General features: G+C 42.7%; 1 protein-coding gene across 3 annotated transcripts in view; it reads left to right on the forward strand.

Moving 5' to 3' along the window:
• The window catches only part of LOC126272280 (uncharacterized), a 719890-nt gene that overhangs the window by 361933 nt on the left and 339835 nt on the right, over positions 1-18122 (forward strand). The window lies entirely within an intron of this gene.

Here is an 18122-nt window from a genome sequence, read left to right on the forward strand (position 1 = left end):
GCCATTCAACGAAACGTCATCGATATGGGCTTTCGGAGACGAAGGCCCACTGGTGTACCCTTGATGACTGCATGGACACAAAGCTTTACGCGTCGCCTTGGCTCGTCAACGCCGACATTGGACTGTTAATGACTCGAAACATGTTGCCTGTGGTGTTTACAATCTCTATGGCATCTACTGCCACAAAACCAGGTATGTCAAATGGAATGATGATTTCTATTAACAGACGGATGGCGTGGCTATGGGAAGCCCCTTGAGCCCAGTTACAGCGAATTTCTGTATGGAAAAATTCGAGTACTTGGATGATAAGTCTGTTCTGTGGATGCATGGCAGAGAGGGACGTGGTCGTTTCCATAAAACATCTCAATGGGATTAATCCGAAGACTCCGTTTTCCATGGAGTAGGAGGAGGCAGGCGGAAGATTGAATTTACTTAATTTGTTAGTTCTAGGCGCTTCAGTCCGGAACCGCGCTGCTGCTACGGTCGCAGGTTCGAATCCTGTCTCGGGTATGGATGTGTGTGATGTCCTTAGATTAATTATGTTTAAGTAGTTCTAAGTCTAGGGGACTGATGACCTCAGATGTTAAGTCGCATAGTGCTCAGAGCCATTTGAACCATTTGTGAACCGGGATCTAACCCACCACTCACAACAAAAACGAGGTATCTTAAAAACGTTGGCGGGTAGAGCAAGCAACATCGGCGAACCAGAGCTGCTTGACGTAGAATTAAAACACCTCACAGTGCATTAATAATGAATAGTTATTCGTCCGCGAAGGTAGAAAGAGATAACACCGCGCAGAAATCGTAACGCTGTAAAATCCCCCGTGAAATCGATAGTTTTCTCGCGTTTCATTAAGGGCGTTTGACCACAGAGCAAAAACCCTTGTAAAGCGGAACATCGCGGTAATCTACGAACCATGTGGAAGACAGAGGATCACCTAAAATTGGCAAAGTATGCTCGCCAATCGCTAGAAAAAGCAGAAATTTGTAGTATTCCGTTTAGTTGTGGGGAGGTGTATGTGAGTACTGCAAAAAGAACGCTCAAAAAACGGCTAGAAGAGCACAAGGGCAATTGCAGCCAGGAGACCACGACATTCATTTTGATGGGACTCAGGTACTAGCAGCCACAAGCGGATACCATGAAAGGTTATAGAGAGAGGCCACAGAGATCGCAAAACAGACCAGGAATTTCAAGACGGAGGAGGAGGGCGTGAAACTGAGTGACATATAATTCCGGTGCTGAAGATGATGATTGCCAGTCTTCCACCATGAGCTGAAGGCGCCAGCGCATGACAGCAGTCGACAGTGGTTATTTGCGCTCGGGTAGTCGAAACATGTGACGTCACGCCACTGTGTGGAAGCGCGCGTAAACGGAATTTTGCTGCAGTGAGTAGCGAGCCAGGGTGTGAATGGGACACCCAGAGAAGCTACTATCTTCCTTGAAAATGTTCTCTGCAGATGGGGACGAAACGATAGGTTTAAAATTGAAATACATTCGACAACGGCACAATAGCCCGGGACATTTTATTAATTACAGCAAACGTTTTTGCAGTAAAAGTCAAGCGTTGGTGTACAGGGCATCGTTTACTGTGGGTGTCGCCCCAAGTGTACGGCGTCCAGAACGCAGTGACTAGTACGGCTTTCGTGTGCTGGCCGGGGGCTCGCGTGCGTGCAGTGCGTGCCGAGTGTAATCACCCTTCGTCACTCCCCCACACGGGCGCGCCTGGATGACGTGACAGCCGTGACTAAGCCAGCAGGCCCCAGATCGGGTTGTCGCCGGGGGTAACCGACGTAACGTCAGACCGCAATCCCAGGCCGTGGAACGCTGGCTTCTGTCATTTTAACTGCTGAGAGTCGTTCAACGGAGATGGTCTGTTCTCAATGTCGAATTGGTTTCAAGTTGCACCTGCCCCCATATTTGCCGACCGTTTCTTCGACACTCGCTTTCTGCAAAATTGTGATTTTTTTTTTTTTCAGGGAACGAAACAGACTGCTTAGGGATTTGTATACGGACGGAAATTGTGCAAATTTCACATGTAATGTATTAATTTCGAAACGCAACTGATACATCAGTAAATCAAAACAACAATCTGCTCACGTAGTTTAAAAAAAATTAAAATATCAAATTATTTCAAAACTTGCTTTCTGTGTAACATACTAATGTATAAGATTCTTATCATCTATTTACCGAGGAAACACAACAAACAAATATGACATATAAGTGGCCGAGCGGTTCTAGGCGCTACAGTCTGGAGCCGCGCGACCGCTACGGTTGCAAGTTCGAATCCTGCCTCTGGCATGGATGTGTGTGATATCCTTAGGTTAGTTAGGTTTAAGTAGTCCAATAGTGCTCAGAGCCATTTTTGAACTTTAAATGGAACATAGATCGAGACGTCATAGGTTCACCATGCCGCTGTGCTTTATTTTTTCCTCAGATTTATGGGAATTTCAAATCTGAGATCCTGATATGTTAGAGTAGTATTTAGTGACTAAAGCAACTAATAAAATACTACAGTAGACAAAACCCTATGTATGTATGTATGTATGTATGTATGTATGTGTTTATGTATGCTTGTTTGTTTGCTTCGTACAACTTTCTTTAATTCAACTTTAAAATTTAAGAAGAAATTACACATATTGATTCCAACCTTTCTACTAAGTGGTTCAAAAAATGGCTGAACACTATGGGACTTAACATCTGACGTCATCAGTCCCCTAGAACTTAGAACTACTTAAACCTAACTAACCTAAGGACATCACAAACATCCATGCCAGAGGCAGGATCCGAACCTGCGACCGTAGCGGTCGCGCGGTTCCAGCCTGAAGCGTCTATAACCGCTCGGCCACTCCTCTACTAAGTGGATTAGTAAAAATATTTAGTGATTAATTGCATGTGTATAGATCAATGTGTGCAACTGAACTATTAAAAACTGGATGTATCATAATGAACTGTTTTTTACATTTTTAAAATATTGGAAATGTTTGTACCGGTGATAGTCAACACCATTGTTTTGTATAACTGTGTGTGTGCTCGGTCCTTTATACCTGGCAACTGAACAACAACAATGTGTTTTTGCGCTCTGTGCGGCTGGTCCCGGTGGAGGTTCGACTCTTCCCCCGGGCATAGGTGTGTTTGTTTGTCCTTAGGATGATTTAGGTTAAGTCGTGTGTAAGCTTAGGGACTGATGACCTTAACAGTTAAGTCCCATAAGATTTCACACACATTTGAACATTTTTTGCTTCCTGCTCATTTGATAAAAGGTTCACAAGAACATTTGAACTCGTTTTTCCATAACAAATCTTACTATGAATATTGGTTACTGCATCATCTTCTCTTTCATCTGCGGACATTTGAGAGTCTGAATTATTACTACATACCTCCATGCAGAAGCCTGCCCCACTCTTGTCAACACCACTTACGTCATTTAGCCACGATTGTATTACAGAATCGAAATCTGGATCACTTGGACGAATGCTGCTATGTACGGACTTACGTCTAGTCGGGCATAGTATTGCTTGAGAGATACGTAATACAGACCCCACGTGCTAATAATAAGGTTGCAGTTTTCACTCGGTAAAAGTTCGAAATAAACCGAAACCTCAGCAGTGCGATGCCGTGTGTGGAAGACGACCTAGGGGTGTGCGTGTGTGAGTGCGTGAGTGCGTGCCCAGTTTCACTGCTAATAATCGGTTCGCCACAATTTGTATTGAGACATCTGGGCTCAGAAATGGCTCTGAGCACTATGCGACTTAACTTCTGTGGTCATCAGTCACCTAGAAATAAGGACTAGTTAAACCTAACTAACCTAAGGACATCACACACATCCATGCCAGAGGCAGGATCCGAACTTGCGACCGTAGCAGCAGCGCGGTTCTGGACTGAGGCGCCTAGAACCGCTCGGCCACATCGATACCAGAACCCTTGGACAACTGATACAAGAAGTCCAACTTACGTCTCAGTTCATCCTGCCACTGGGAAGGTCATAGTCTAGCCCGTTTGAAACTCGCTCAGTTGGCTGTAGAAAGCATGAGTGCGTCTCTGTGGCATGGTTGTCTGCTTGCTTCACGCGTTTGCACTACACTGAGCCTCGTGGCTGTGAGCATTCCCTATTAAAGGGTAGACACAGTTGGCGCTCTGGTAGTATGCCACTACCACTGTCTGTTGGCGGACGACGTTGAGACATTATCAGTACATCTATCTCCCAGGTGCATTGAAAATCGACATCAAGGTGACTAATTTTTTTCCGGCAGTATAATTTGAGCACCTGTTTTTCACTGAGATACTGCAGTAATTAATGGGGGATAAATTTCCTTAAACTGCTCTGAAAAGAGTCGATGCATTTTTTCACCGATGTCCAATATATTGTAAAGCACTTGTACTGCTCGCATCTGCGAAGTTTCTGACCTCTCTTTTAGCAGTCTCAGCCAGTATTATGTATTATTATAATACTCACTACGTATTCCGGTTTATTATAAAATTCTTTGTTTTCTGGAAGACATTATGTCTCGAAACCTGGCAGAAAATCCAAAGAGATTCTCGTCGTATGTAAAGTATGCCAGCAGAAAGACACAATCAAAGCCTTCTCTGCGCGATAGCAATGGAGGTACTACCGACGATAATACTGCCAAAGCAGTCAATAAACAACATTCCGAAATTCACGAGAGAAAACTAAGTTAATATTCCAGAATTCGAATTAAGAACAGCTGGCAACATGAGTAACTTAAATATCGTCGAAGTACTGAGTCAACATAAATTTGTGTTTTCGAAAACAGCCACAGGTCGCACCTAGTATTTCTTGTTTTATTGACTGGTTTCGCTCTTCAAATGAACAAGAATATCGTTAAAATAAACAGCTTAAAGTTCGCTGACAGCATTAAAGATAAATCTGGCTGTAATATAGTACTTAAACTAATGTTTAAAGTACAGTGGTAAATAATGACATTGACAGGGGCAAAGATGAAATTGACCTGCAAGCCTACTTGAAACTTCATATTCTGATGATGCTATTGTTCAAGTAAAGGGCGAACTCGGCAAAAAAAGTGCGACTTGTAGCTGTTTTCGAAAACTTAGTTTTAACAGTCGCTCCGTTGCCTGCTTTTGGCAACTTAAAATCACCTAACAAAAGAAATTCTTCCGGTCCAGACTGTATATCAGTTAAGTTCCTTTCAGAGTATACTGATGCTTAACCATCATATACAACAGCTCGCTTACGAAACATCCATACCCAAAGACTGGAAAGCTACACAGGTCACACAAATAATCAAGAAGGGTAATCGACTAAGTTACAGGGCCATATCATTAACGTCGATATGTGGCAGGATTCTGTAACATATATTGTGTTCGAACATAATGAATTGGTTCGAAGAAAACAGTCTATTGACACACAGTCAACACGGATTTAGGAAACATCGTTCTTGTGAAACACAGTTAGCTCTTTACTCCCACGAAGTGTGGAGTGCCATTGACGAGGGATTTAAAGTTGATTCCATATTTCCAGATTTCCAGAAGGCTTTTGACACTGCCACACAAGCAGCTTGTAGTGCAGTTGTGTGCTTATGGAATATCGTCTCAGTTATGTGACTGGATACGTGATTTCCTGTCAGAGAAGTCACATTTCGCAGTAATTGGCGGGAAGTCATCGAGTAAAACAGAAGTGATTTATGGCGTTCCCCGAGGTGGCACTATAGGCCCTCTGCTGGTTCTTATATAGATTAACGATTTACAAGACAGTTTCAGCGACCATCTTAGGTTGTTTGCAGATGATGCTGTCGTTTACCATCTAGTAAAGTCACAAGAAGACCAAAACAGATTGCAAAACAATTTAGATAAGATAGCTGTATGGTGCGAAAATTGGCAGTTGACCGTTAGTGTGAGGTTATCTAAAAGAGTACTAAAAGGAACCGTTAAACTTCAGTTGCACGATAAATCAGTGAAATCTAATGGCTGTAAATTCAACTAAACACCTAGGCATTACAATTACGAACAACTTATATTGGAAAGAACGCGTAGAAAATGTTGTTGGGAAAGCAAACCGAAGACTGCGATTTATCGGCAGAATACTTAGAAAATGTAACAATCGTGCTAAAGTGACTGCCTGGACTAAGTTTGTCCGTCCTCTTTTAGAATACTGCTGCGCCGTCTGGGATCCTTAATAGACAGGTATAACGGGGTACATCGGGAAAGTTCAAAGAAGAGCAGCACATTTTGTATTATGGAGAAATAGGAGAGTCACTGACTTGATACTGGATTTGTGGTGGACGTCACTAAAGGAAATGAGTTTTTCGTTGTGGCGGAATCTTCTCAAGAAATGGCAGTCACCAACTTTCTCCTCCGAATGCGAAAATATTTTGTTGATACCAACCTGCATAGGGAGAAACGATCATCACAGTAAAATAAGAGGAACCAGAGCTCGCAGGGAAAGACACGGGTGTTAGCTTTCTCGCGCGCTGTTAGAGAGTCGAATAATAGAGAATTATTGTGAGGGGGCTCGGTAAAACCTCTGACAGGCACTTGAGTGTAATTTGCAGAGTATCCATTTAGATGTAGATACCAATATCGACACTTCAATGAAGTTTACTGTGAAAGAGAATCTTAATTTTTATTGTTGAGATAAACAGGCAAGGCCGGCCAGAGTGGCCAAGCGGTTCTAGGCGCTACAGTCCGGAACCGCGCCACCGCTGCGGTCGCAGATTTGAATCCTACCTCGGGCATGGATGTGTGTGATGCCCTTAGGTTAGTTAGGTTTAATAAGTCCAAGTTCCAGGCGACTGATGACCTCAGAGGTTAAGTCGCATAGTAATCAGTCACTTGAACCATTTTGATAAACAGGCAAGGTTCTGTCTGTCTCGCCACAGTAGCTTAACATAGTTTTGTTCTCTTGACATTCATATTGATGATAGGATCTCTTTCTCCTTTTCCTTAATAGTTCGCTGTTCGCATACTTTCCAATATTGCGGCGAAGTGGAGGGTAAACAATTTGTTGCTACACTCTCTTCACTTCCAAGGAATGGTACCGTAAGTTTAATAACAATTTATTCGGAAAGGGTTTGATTCTCTGGTAATTTTTCACAGTCCGTTTAAGAGATGTTTTTATATCCAAATCCGCCATAAACCAAAATGCAAATGCTTGATATCCATGTGTTGTGTACACCTTCATCCGTCGTTAGTGTGAAAGAGTCGTTCGTCAGTTGTGTTGTTTTGTCGTGGACTCTAAAACAAGTGAATATTTTTCACTGAATCGATTCCATACTTGTGTATTCAGCCATTGACCTGTATTTTGCGAAATGAACGCTTAAAAATTTCACACTGTCGGTATATTTACATCTCGACATGGTGTCACAAAAGAACTGTCCCTCTATTTTCTTACCAAAAGCTGTCAGTTTCGATTCCCGTACACGCAAAAAGCGACGGGCATACAAAACTGAAATGATTGCATCTAGCTCAGAAACGGGGAAATCAAATGTTGTTTGCAACTTTCCTGTGGCTTCTGTCTCTGGGCACAGTTGTGTAGCCGGCCACTGTGGCCAAGCGGTTGCCTCGGGCATGGATGTGTCTGATGTCCTTAGGTTAGTTAGGTTAAAGTAGTTCTAAGTTCTAGGGGACTGATAACCTCAGATGTTAAGTCCCATAGTGCTCAGAGCCACTTGAACCATTTGAACAGTTGTGCATGTTTTACCACTGTGTCGCTCATGTAAGGGAAATAGCTGAGAACTAGCAGAGCTGAGGACTCTGATGTACCTATTCGCGAATGGCGTTTATCCTGCAGTCGTTCCGCTTTTGTGGAAATCCAGGTGCATTCATGATGCGATGTAAAATCTCCCAGTCTGTTCTGTGTTTTCCGAATCAACGTAACTAACCCCGCTTCCTCCCGCTCGTCCTTTGTGACATCGAATTTCATACCTTCTTGAAAGATATACTGGTTTCGATGAATCTGTCTTGGTCAGTAGTGTAATGTCTCTGGGCATATCATAAACAGTCCTTCACTTAGCACTGGAATGCAGTCATTATCACTAATGTCTAATGTCTAATGTCTACTGTCTTTCAGTTGAATATCTCTCTCTCTCTCTCTCTCTCTCTCTCTCTCTCTCTCTCTCTCTCTCACACACACACACACACACACACACACACACACACACACACACACACACACACACACAGTAGAACCTTATCAAAGGTGACATAAGTGTTTAGAAACGTTAAGCAATTAATATTTTCTAACGCCATCTCCCCATTTATTAGCCCGTCTACTACACTTTTTCATATCTATTGAAATTCAAAACTGAACTTCATTCATTCACCTACAATGCATTCATAAGGTCCAAATGTCCATTCTTCTGCCTTTTTACATTGCAGTCATAATTTCATCTTTCACTCCAGGCGTCCCCTTGATCTATTTGGATCAGCAATTTGGTTGTGTAGAATAGACTAACTAATATTCCTCGCAAAACAGCGACGTAATGCAGCGGCATACTATACTAAGAACCACCCAACTTGAATGTAGGGAAGTGACTGAGCAGTTGGGGTCCGCAGCTGTCAGCCAGGCTTTAAGCAAAACGAGGTTCTCCTCTTAGTTGATTCATAAGTATTTAGGTGGTTTCAGCGGACGACTGAGCGACATCTAGAAGACATTCAGAAAAATGACACCAATCACTGGATAGAGCACCTCAACAAGTTTATATTCGGAATGCGCACCGTGGCGTGGCTGCAAAGCACGCTACTAGGGGCAGACATGTCCGAACCTGTAGTCACCATCCGCTCCGAACTGTTGGACTGAATTAGTTCGCGCCTAAAGTAAGGCAAAACAGTGAACAGATTTTCAAAGTGAGCTGCTGACGCACCTTTCTAAGCAGTTAGCGTCAGTGACCTTGCCACGTCACAAATGGTGCCCATATTGTCACTCGTAATGAGAATTAAAATCTTGAATAGGTTCAAATGGCTCTGAGCACTATGGGACTTAACAGCTGTGGTCATCAGTCCCCTAGACTTAGAACTACTTAAAGCTAACTAACCTAAGGTCATCACACACATCCATGCCCGAGGCAGGATTCGAACCTACGACCGTAGCAGTCTTGAATAGGTGTTCTGTCCACTAATAGAGGGTGACAGTTATTGAACTATATGGGAAAAACTTAAATGAGTTAGAAACTACACATACTTTATTCAACATGTAAACGTCACTACAGATATTCTGATTTAGATAATGACATGTTCGATATGTTTGCCACATCAGGCGATGATGTGGCACAGATGAATAGCGAAATTCTTCATGACCCGCTGAAGTGCCGGAACATGGGTGCCGTCGACGGTCCTCCTGAATGTTTTCAGCTTAGTAGTGGTTTTGGGTTTATTACTGTACACCTTGTCTTTAACACAGCTCCACAAAAAGGAGTCACATGTGTTCATATACGGAGAATGTGGCGACTGGAGCCAAAATGCGATTCCCAGAATGCTCCCTCAGGACATCAAATATACTCCTGCTTCGGTGGGGTCGAGCTCCGTCTTGCCAGCACCTCATCTTGCCGAAATCAGGGTCACTTTGGATAATGAAGATGAAAGAATCTTCCAAAACCTTCACGTACCGTTCGCTAGGCACCATGGCATCAAGGGATATCGCACAGATTACTCCGTGACTGGACATTGTAGACCACACAGTCACCCGTTGTGGGTGAAGAGACTTCTCGATCGCGAAATGCGGTTTCACAGTTCCTCAAATGCGCCAGATTTGCTTATTGACGAACCCATCCGAACGTAAATGACGAACAACAAGACATGTGCGCATGCACATACTAACTCCCATCATACCTCGTGGCCAATCATGCAGTTTGAATGCCCTAACGCAAAGCATTCAGAAGTTTTAACGATTATGTTTCATATAGTTTAAAAATTGTCGCCCTGTATATGTCTAATTTATGTGTCTCTTGAGGTTTTCGCGCAGTTGTCTTCTGAGATCCCTTAAATATTTACGAATAACGTTGTATGTGTAAAAAGTGGCTGAGGTGACTCTCTTCTTAATTTTAGTTAATCTTAAAGGAAACAGTAACGAAGTCCATACCCGTAATTATTGATGGTTTTGCACAATTAGTTCTTGGGGCTCATAGCGTAAACAGCTAAATACAAAAAAAAAAAAAATTATTTTCAGCGAAACTGTTTACAAGGCCACCCTTTCATCTCACACTCAAATGTTTCACGACATGACCCTGAGCAGCCTTTGTCAAGCGTTGTCCTTTATATGTCCAGATAGAAATTTGCTTTAGGATTATCTTGCACCTGCGTTGAAACGTTTTTTTTGTTAAGAATTTGAGACTGTGTACCTTCACCCTGGCCAACGTTTTCTCATACCAAGTTCAAAACTTTCACTGCTTTGTCGCTCAGAACCGCCAAACGTTAAGTCCATATCTTTATAATACGGAAAAAAAGAAAAACTAGATCGCACTCAAAAATAGGGAAAGAGAGAGAAGCTAGATCGTAGACCTACCTATCAACTCTGTATTCCTCTAAGTACCACAAATGTTAACTTTTAGATATACACTGGCACGAGAAACGCAACACCCAATAAATGATATGTAATCACCGTGTAATTATCTATTTAATCGAATTGAAGCACTTCAACCAATTTTTTGAGACTGAGCGTGTTATTGGCTTTGCTTTGCGAGCGAACAATGAAATATTGTTTATTGTATTAGCTTCAATTGTTGTTTCCCACATCACCTGGAAAATACATCACTGAATGTGAGCGAATAATGTTTTTCCGCTCTTGCAGCGCTTATTGTTGTACCCTGAATTGTTGTTCTTTCAATTGCACTTGTTTGTAGGAACTTTCTGTGATAGTCGTAATCAAATTTCTGGAATAAACATGCCATTAAGCCTTGAACTTGCTGCGAAAGCTGTTGCTTGGGTGAAAGATGGCTGCAGCGTGCATTAAGCTGCAGAAGTGTTGAGGACCACGCATTTCATGATATCCAGAACTGTAGTAGGGTACAGGGAAACTGGAGGCTTTGCAAGGAGACTAGGAATAGGCCCGAGAAGAGCAACATTGGAGAGAGAGAGAGAGAGAACCGCTTCTTAAAACCGCAAGTTCTCCGTAACTGTCACACCACCGCTATTAAATCACGAAATCGACTCCACCCGGTTCGGGGGGTCAATGTTAGCGAGAGAAACGTTCAGAGAAGACTGGAGGAAACCAATCTTCAGCCGGCCGATGTGGCCGTGCGGCTCTAGGCGCTTCAGTCTGGAACCGCGTGACCGCTACGGTCGCAGGTTCGAATCCTGCCTCGGGCATGGGTGTGTGTGATGTCCTTAGGTTAGTTAGGTTTAAGTAGTTCTAAGTCTAGGGGACTGATGACCACAGATGTTAAGTCCCATAGTGCTCAGAGCCATTTGAACCATTTTTTTTAAGCCCTGATTTGAATCTTATTCAGCACATTTCGGACTGGCTGGGGAGAAGAGCCCGCCAGCACTATCCGGAGGCCGTACAGAACCTACAGAGCACCCTCCTGGAAGAATGGGGTATGCTTCATCAACAGGACATTACTGTAATAATCGGGAGCATGCCTGAAAGGTTGAATGCCATCATTGGTGCAAGAAGTGGCAACACACGCTTTTGAAGGCGCGAACATAGGTTTGAGACATCGTCTCCGAGGTCTGTGAAGTAAAGTGTGGAGTGTGTAACATCAAAACAGACGTGCATTGTCTTTACGAGCGTACTCAAAATTTGCTTGAAGTATACATTTCTGTTTTAATTTGTTAAATTTATTTATAATCATCTTCCTTTTTTCATTGATGGGCACTTAGATGGGACTGTACCACAATATTCTATCATAAGATAGCTGATTAGTGTCAGAAAAGTGTTATAAATTTAAAATAAAATTTCAGTTTTGATAATAAATTGAAGTGTTCCGTTTCTCGTGCCGGTCTGTGTGGTTTTGAAACCAACAGCAGACTTTTTATTTTTCATATAAAGGCTCGACCTGTAAATCTGCAATATAAATGTATGAAGCCACATTAAGATTGATTCAGACCCAAACGAGTAAGAATTAAGGGAACCACATGTGCAGTCGAACCATTACAGCAGAGGTATTTCTCGTTGTTAACTGCAACCTTTCATTTCGAAAAGCCGATCTGCTACCTGCAGTAACATTCCAATAGCAAAGGAACAATTATACACATTATGGACGACCACAGTACATTATTGTTCATTGTAGGGGATGTTCGTCCAACGAATTTGAGACCATGCAATGAGAGAGAGAGAGAGAGAGAGTATCGAATTTACTCGTTACATTTATATTTATTAGAGTTTAGACTGTACATGACAGGATACCTCGACGAAGGCCGTAAGATACTCCATCAACCGCATGGTTGAAACCTACAGAAGGGGGAAAAACCTTAAGCAGCTGTTACCCGATACGCGCGGACGTTTCGCACGCAATACTGGCGCGATACCATCTGTATTACGAGTAAACAGGATTGCTCACCAGGGGTCGCGTAATTATCTTCTCAATCAGGAATCGCAGCAAAAACAGCCATTTATACACCATTCAGTGTGTATCAAGTTTGCAAAGCTCATCAAATAGCGTGCGGCCTTGTTAGCGTAAATTAATACTGTCATATGCGTGACGAACGATGTAATGTGAAACGTACGAGCTAGACAAAAGCTGCACATATTCCTTTAAAAAAAATAAGCACAAGCTGAAGATTTACAGTTTCTGTTCAAAGAATACCATCATGTTGATAAAGTACCTACCAAGGTGAAGAACTAACAATCTTTAGATACCACTTAGCAAGGTGGCGTAGTTCAAGGAACTGCAATCGCTTTTGGGATGATGGCAGTTTATATCTCCGTCCGACCATCCAGATTAAGATTTTGCGTAAATTCCCTAAAATAATGCCGGAATGTTTCCTTAAAATGACACTGCTGATCTTATCTCCTTCCCACCACATTCCCCATTTCGAACTTGGGCCGCAACACTAGGTACGTAGGCGTCGAAGGGACGTTAAAATCGTAACTTCGTTCCTTTAAAGCACACCACATATGAACGCTGATTATCAGCCATCGTCAATGTTTTGAATATGAGTGAAGCAGCAGTCAGGCAGTCTCATATAACTCAACTATCGCGCCGTTCCAGTGTCAGCTACCACCAGTGAGTGCATTCGCTGCCCTGTGGGAAGGCTATTCAGGCAGCTTGCAGTTACCCCTCGACTGTTCGCACTTCCTGGCTCTGTTGTGTCTGGTCGTAGGGAAGTTCGTTCTAGCATCTTACGGTGCAGTACTTGTGTGTCAAGGAGGTTAACCAGCTAGACGGAAGGGACAGGCTTTTATCTAAAAGATAAATAAACTGGAAGGAAACTTGAGGATCTCCTTAAGTAGATCGACACCATTGAATGCAAACTTGGCAACGTATTTAGGTTTCCCTCTCCTCCTACAACCATTGTCAGAAATTGTATCAGAAGGTCCAGACTTCGTATTACGTCTATAAATTTTCTTCAATATTTCTTCTTCTGAGTAATGTCTGAATTCCTTTTATCAATGTGGCTGGTGTGATCTCTCTCGTTCCTTCTTTCTGATTGTTGCCAGTGAATGATCAGACGTCCTCTTCTGATCTGCATACGTTTTTCTTAGACAAAATCAGTAATCGAAGTAGTGACAAGCTTCCTGATGAGTTCGTTTCTGACACTGTCCCGTCTGGATACCCATGCATGCCGTCTTCAAAAGTCCACTTTAGTTGTCACCAATCTTTTAATTTATTGGAAGTTAACTGTCCGTATTGCTGACCCGTATGTCATGCTTCTAGTAATTGTTTTGAAGATTTTTCCTTTTGTTTCTTATCCTTTGATCCTACAAAATACCATTAAATATTCCAGTAGTGGTCGTTCCAGCGTTCATTCTTGAATTAATTCCGATATCATGTTTACCGTGTTGTCTGATATCTACTCGTAGATAATTTACTCTTTGGTATGTGTAAACGTTCCTATCCCTTCTCCATTGTTATATCTTGATGTATTTGCTGATGGCCATCTAATTTTGGCACAAGATGAAGATATTGAATATATCACCAAGAATTGAATAGAGGAATACGAGGGTAATCCCAAAAGTAAGGTTTCCTATTTTTCCAAAGTACATAGACCTGTTTATTTCTACAATGGTTTACATCAGTTTACTGCTTGAACATTTAGCTATATTTCGACGTAATCACCATTTCTGTCGATGCATTTTTGTAGACGCTGTGTCAGTTTTTGTATGCCCATGTCATACCAGCTCGCTGCCATGCTGTTCAAAAAGTTATGAAACTCTTCTTTCACCTCGTCGTTAGGAAAAGATGGAATAACTAAATGGAGGAAAAATAAATATCCTACCAGTGTTAGAAGCAGATCTTGTAATTTTATTACTCATATGCCTGGACCAAAGAATCAAGCTCGTATAAAAAGACAGAAATAGAAATTCTGTATTTGTTCTTGGATGAAAACCTAATAAGCATTATCGCAACGTGCACTAATGTACACATCAATTAAGTCCGTGATAACTTCTCTAGGGAAAGGGTTTCTAAAGAAACAGGTGCGATAGATATCAGAGCTTTCATTGGTTTGTTATATATGTGGATCTTTGAGATGTTCTAGGAAGAGTATATCGAAATTGTGGAATAACTCAAAGGGAAACGGACTTTAATCATGTTATTTATAGATAAGTGAAAAAACCGATTCAGGTTTCTGTTCAGTTGTCTGAGGTTTGATAATATCCGCGATAGAGGTGTTAGCAGAGAGATTGACAACTTGGCTGCCATCAGAACTATCAGAGAGGTACTTGAACTATTCACGAACAATTGCCAAAAATATTTTTCACCTAGTGAATATCTTACTGTTGTTGAAAATGTTTGCTTTGGTTGATGTAAAAACAGCTTACACTTTGATAGAACCGTACGCCGGTAAGCAACAAGAGGGACCATGAATTGCCAGTAATTCAGCTGAAGATATTGTTCTTCGAATGGTCAAACTGTTTCAAACGTTAGAATAAATTATACTGTGTACAAACACTAAATGTATTACATTTAGATTTAATAAAAAAAATCATAAAACCAGTCATGAAGACCGTCCAAAGTATGTAAATAGACCGCTTGCTTTGTGGATGACACCAGTCATCCGTCCAAGTGACGATGTCACGAATTTTCGTGCGAGTAACGGAGGGTTAAGAAATAGTGAAATGCTAAACAGAGCAGTTCGGAGACGATGGTACTTGAAATCACCGTGGCGAAACACTCTGTGTCATAATGCAGTACGTGAGTCGGCTTCTGCCTCCGCTCACTAAATAAATACCTAAGCAGTAAAAGAACGCCCGCATCTCGTGGTCGTGCGGCAGCGTTCTCGATTCCCGCGCCCGGGTTCCCGGGCTCGATTCCCGGCGGGATCAGGGATTTTCTCTGCCTCCTGATGGCTGGGTGTTGTTTGTTGTCGTTAGGTTAGTTAGGTTTAAGTAGTTCTAAGTTCTAGGGGACTGATAACCATAGATGTTAAGTCCCATAGTGCTCAGAGCCTTTTGAACCAATAAAAGAACGCACGTTGTAATTGTCAGATTAGTGTTGGGTGCACCGCAACTACAGAAGTGGACCATGGGAATTATTGAAAATGCAAATTCTTATCACGATCTAATAACCGCTTCATGTTGTGTGTATGATTAAGTTAAAATTCTCTGACTTTTTCCTGCAAATGACTGCAGGTTTAGGTTGTACGATAAGAGAAAAAAATACTGAAAATTATTAACACAGTCACGCCAATGACGGATCGATGCCCGGTCCAAATAAAGATGAAAAATGAAACTAGAGGGACAGTGATCATTTACATAAATATGTGGAACGACACAATTTCAGAGACTTTACTGGTCTCATACAGATATGATTCTATGTATACAGACCGAAACGGAGAGAGAAAATTTGTACCAAGGTCGGCAATCCAACCCGCGCCTCTTGCTGACAAGGCAGGTGCAGATGCAAGGTGCCAAATTGGCATAGCGATTCATACAACTGCGCGGATAACCCTTCACACATCCTTCTCCGATCCAAATTCTCACTGCCGCCCCAGTCTACTGTTAAGTTCCCCCTTACACACGAACAGTAGACTGGGACAGAAGTGAGAATTTGGATTGGGGAAGGAAGTGTGAAGGGTAATCCTCGCACTTGTGTGAATCGCTACGCAGAAGAGCCGGGTTTGATTCCCGGCCGCATTACGAACTTTCATTCTATATACATAATACAAATATGTGGACTGGCGCTGTAATAAAGTATTCAAATACATTTTGAATGGAAGTTAACTCAATACAGTAGAAATTACTCAGAGCAACAGACAACAGTGCTTAGATGACAAGATCAGGATGGTAAAAGACAAAAGCGAACAGCTAGACATCTCCTAGTTGCCTTCGAAGAAAAAATTATAGGCAGCCCTATCTTTCATTTGTACAGATAGTGTAAATATTCCATATGGGCTCCCTGGCCTTTAATCAATGAATGAATAATATGTTCCTTGACACAACCGTACACAAAATTTTATAAACAAAAATTTTATAATATGGACGACTCAAGTTCAAAATTCAAATGACTCTGAGCACTACGGGACTTAACATCTGAGGTCATCAGTCCCCTAGAAGTTAGAACTACTTAAACCTAACTAACCTAAGGACATCACGCACATCCATGCCCGAGGCATGATTCGAACCTACGACCGTAGCAGTCGCGCGGCTCCGGACTGAAGCGCCTAGAACCGCTCGGCCACAGCGGCCGGAGAAGACCCACAAGTCAGACAATAGTTCGTGGACAATAACATTCCTAAAATGGCTCAGTGTCCGACTTTACCTCTTCTGTGGTTTCGGCTCTTGAGGAAGAATAAACTGCCTTTCCTCCACAGAAATTCAGACACCTCACTGAAACTGTTCCCAGCAGAGTTAAAGTCGTCATAAAGGCAGAGGATGGACACACCCCATATTAATCTCCATTGACTGGTTTCGTTATACATTGAAGAGCCAAAGAAGCTGGCACACCTGCGTAATATCGTGTAGGGCCCCTGCGAACACCCAGAAGTGCCGCAACGCGACGTGGCATGGACTCAACTAATGTCTGAAGTAGTTCTGGAGGGAATTCAAAGAATGACTCGTGCAGGGGGTGTGTATCTCTTCTGAGCAGCACGTTGCAGAGCATCCCAGTTATGCTGAATAACGTCATGTCTGGGGAGCTTGGTGGCCAGAGGAAGTTACTAAATTCAGAAGGGCATTCCTGAAGCCACTCCGTAGCAATTCTGGACGTGTAGGGTGTCGGATTGTCCTGCTGGAATTGACCACGTCCGTCGGAATTCACAATACACAATGGACATGAATGGATGCAGGTCATCAGACAGGATTCTTACGTACGTGTCACCTGTCACTGTCGTATCTAGACGTATCAGGGGTCCCATATCATTGCAGCTGCACACGACCCACACCATTAAAGAGTCTCCACCATCCTGAACAGTTCCCTGGTGACATGCAGCGTCCATGGACTCAAGAGGTGGTCTCGATACCGTACACGTCGATCAATTTTAAACGAGACTCGTCCGACCAGGCAACATGTTTCCACTCATCAACTGTCCAGTGTCGGTGTTAACGGGCCCAGGCGAGGCATAAAGCTTTGTGTCGTGCAGTCATCAACGGTACAGGAGTGGGCCTTCGCCTCTGAAAGCCCATATAAATGATGTTTCGTTGGATGGTTCGCAAGCTGACACTTGTTGATGGCCCAGGATTGAAATCTGCAGCAATTTGCGGAAGGGTTGCCCTTTTATCACGCTGAAAGATTCTCTTCAGTCGTCGTTGGTCCCGTTCTTGCAGGATCTTTTTTTCCGGCCGCAGCGATGTCGGAGATTTGAGGTTTTGTCGGATTCCTGATACTCACGATACACTCGTGAAACGGTCACAGGTTCGAATCCTGCCTCGCGCATGGATGTGTGTGATGTCCTTAGGTTAGTTAGGTTTAAGTAGTCCTGCGTTCTATGGGACTGATGACCTCAGATGTTAAGTCCCATAGTGCTCAGAGCCATTTGAACCGTTTTGAACACTCGTGAAATGGTCGTACAGGAAAATCCCCAGTTTATCACTACCTCGGAGATGCTGTGT

Source organism: Schistocerca gregaria, chromosome 5 (genome assembly GCF_023897955.1).
Source record: "Schistocerca gregaria isolate iqSchGreg1 chromosome 5, iqSchGreg1.2, whole genome shotgun sequence".
Taxonomy (NCBI): domain Eukaryota; kingdom Metazoa; phylum Arthropoda; class Insecta; order Orthoptera; family Acrididae; genus Schistocerca; species Schistocerca gregaria.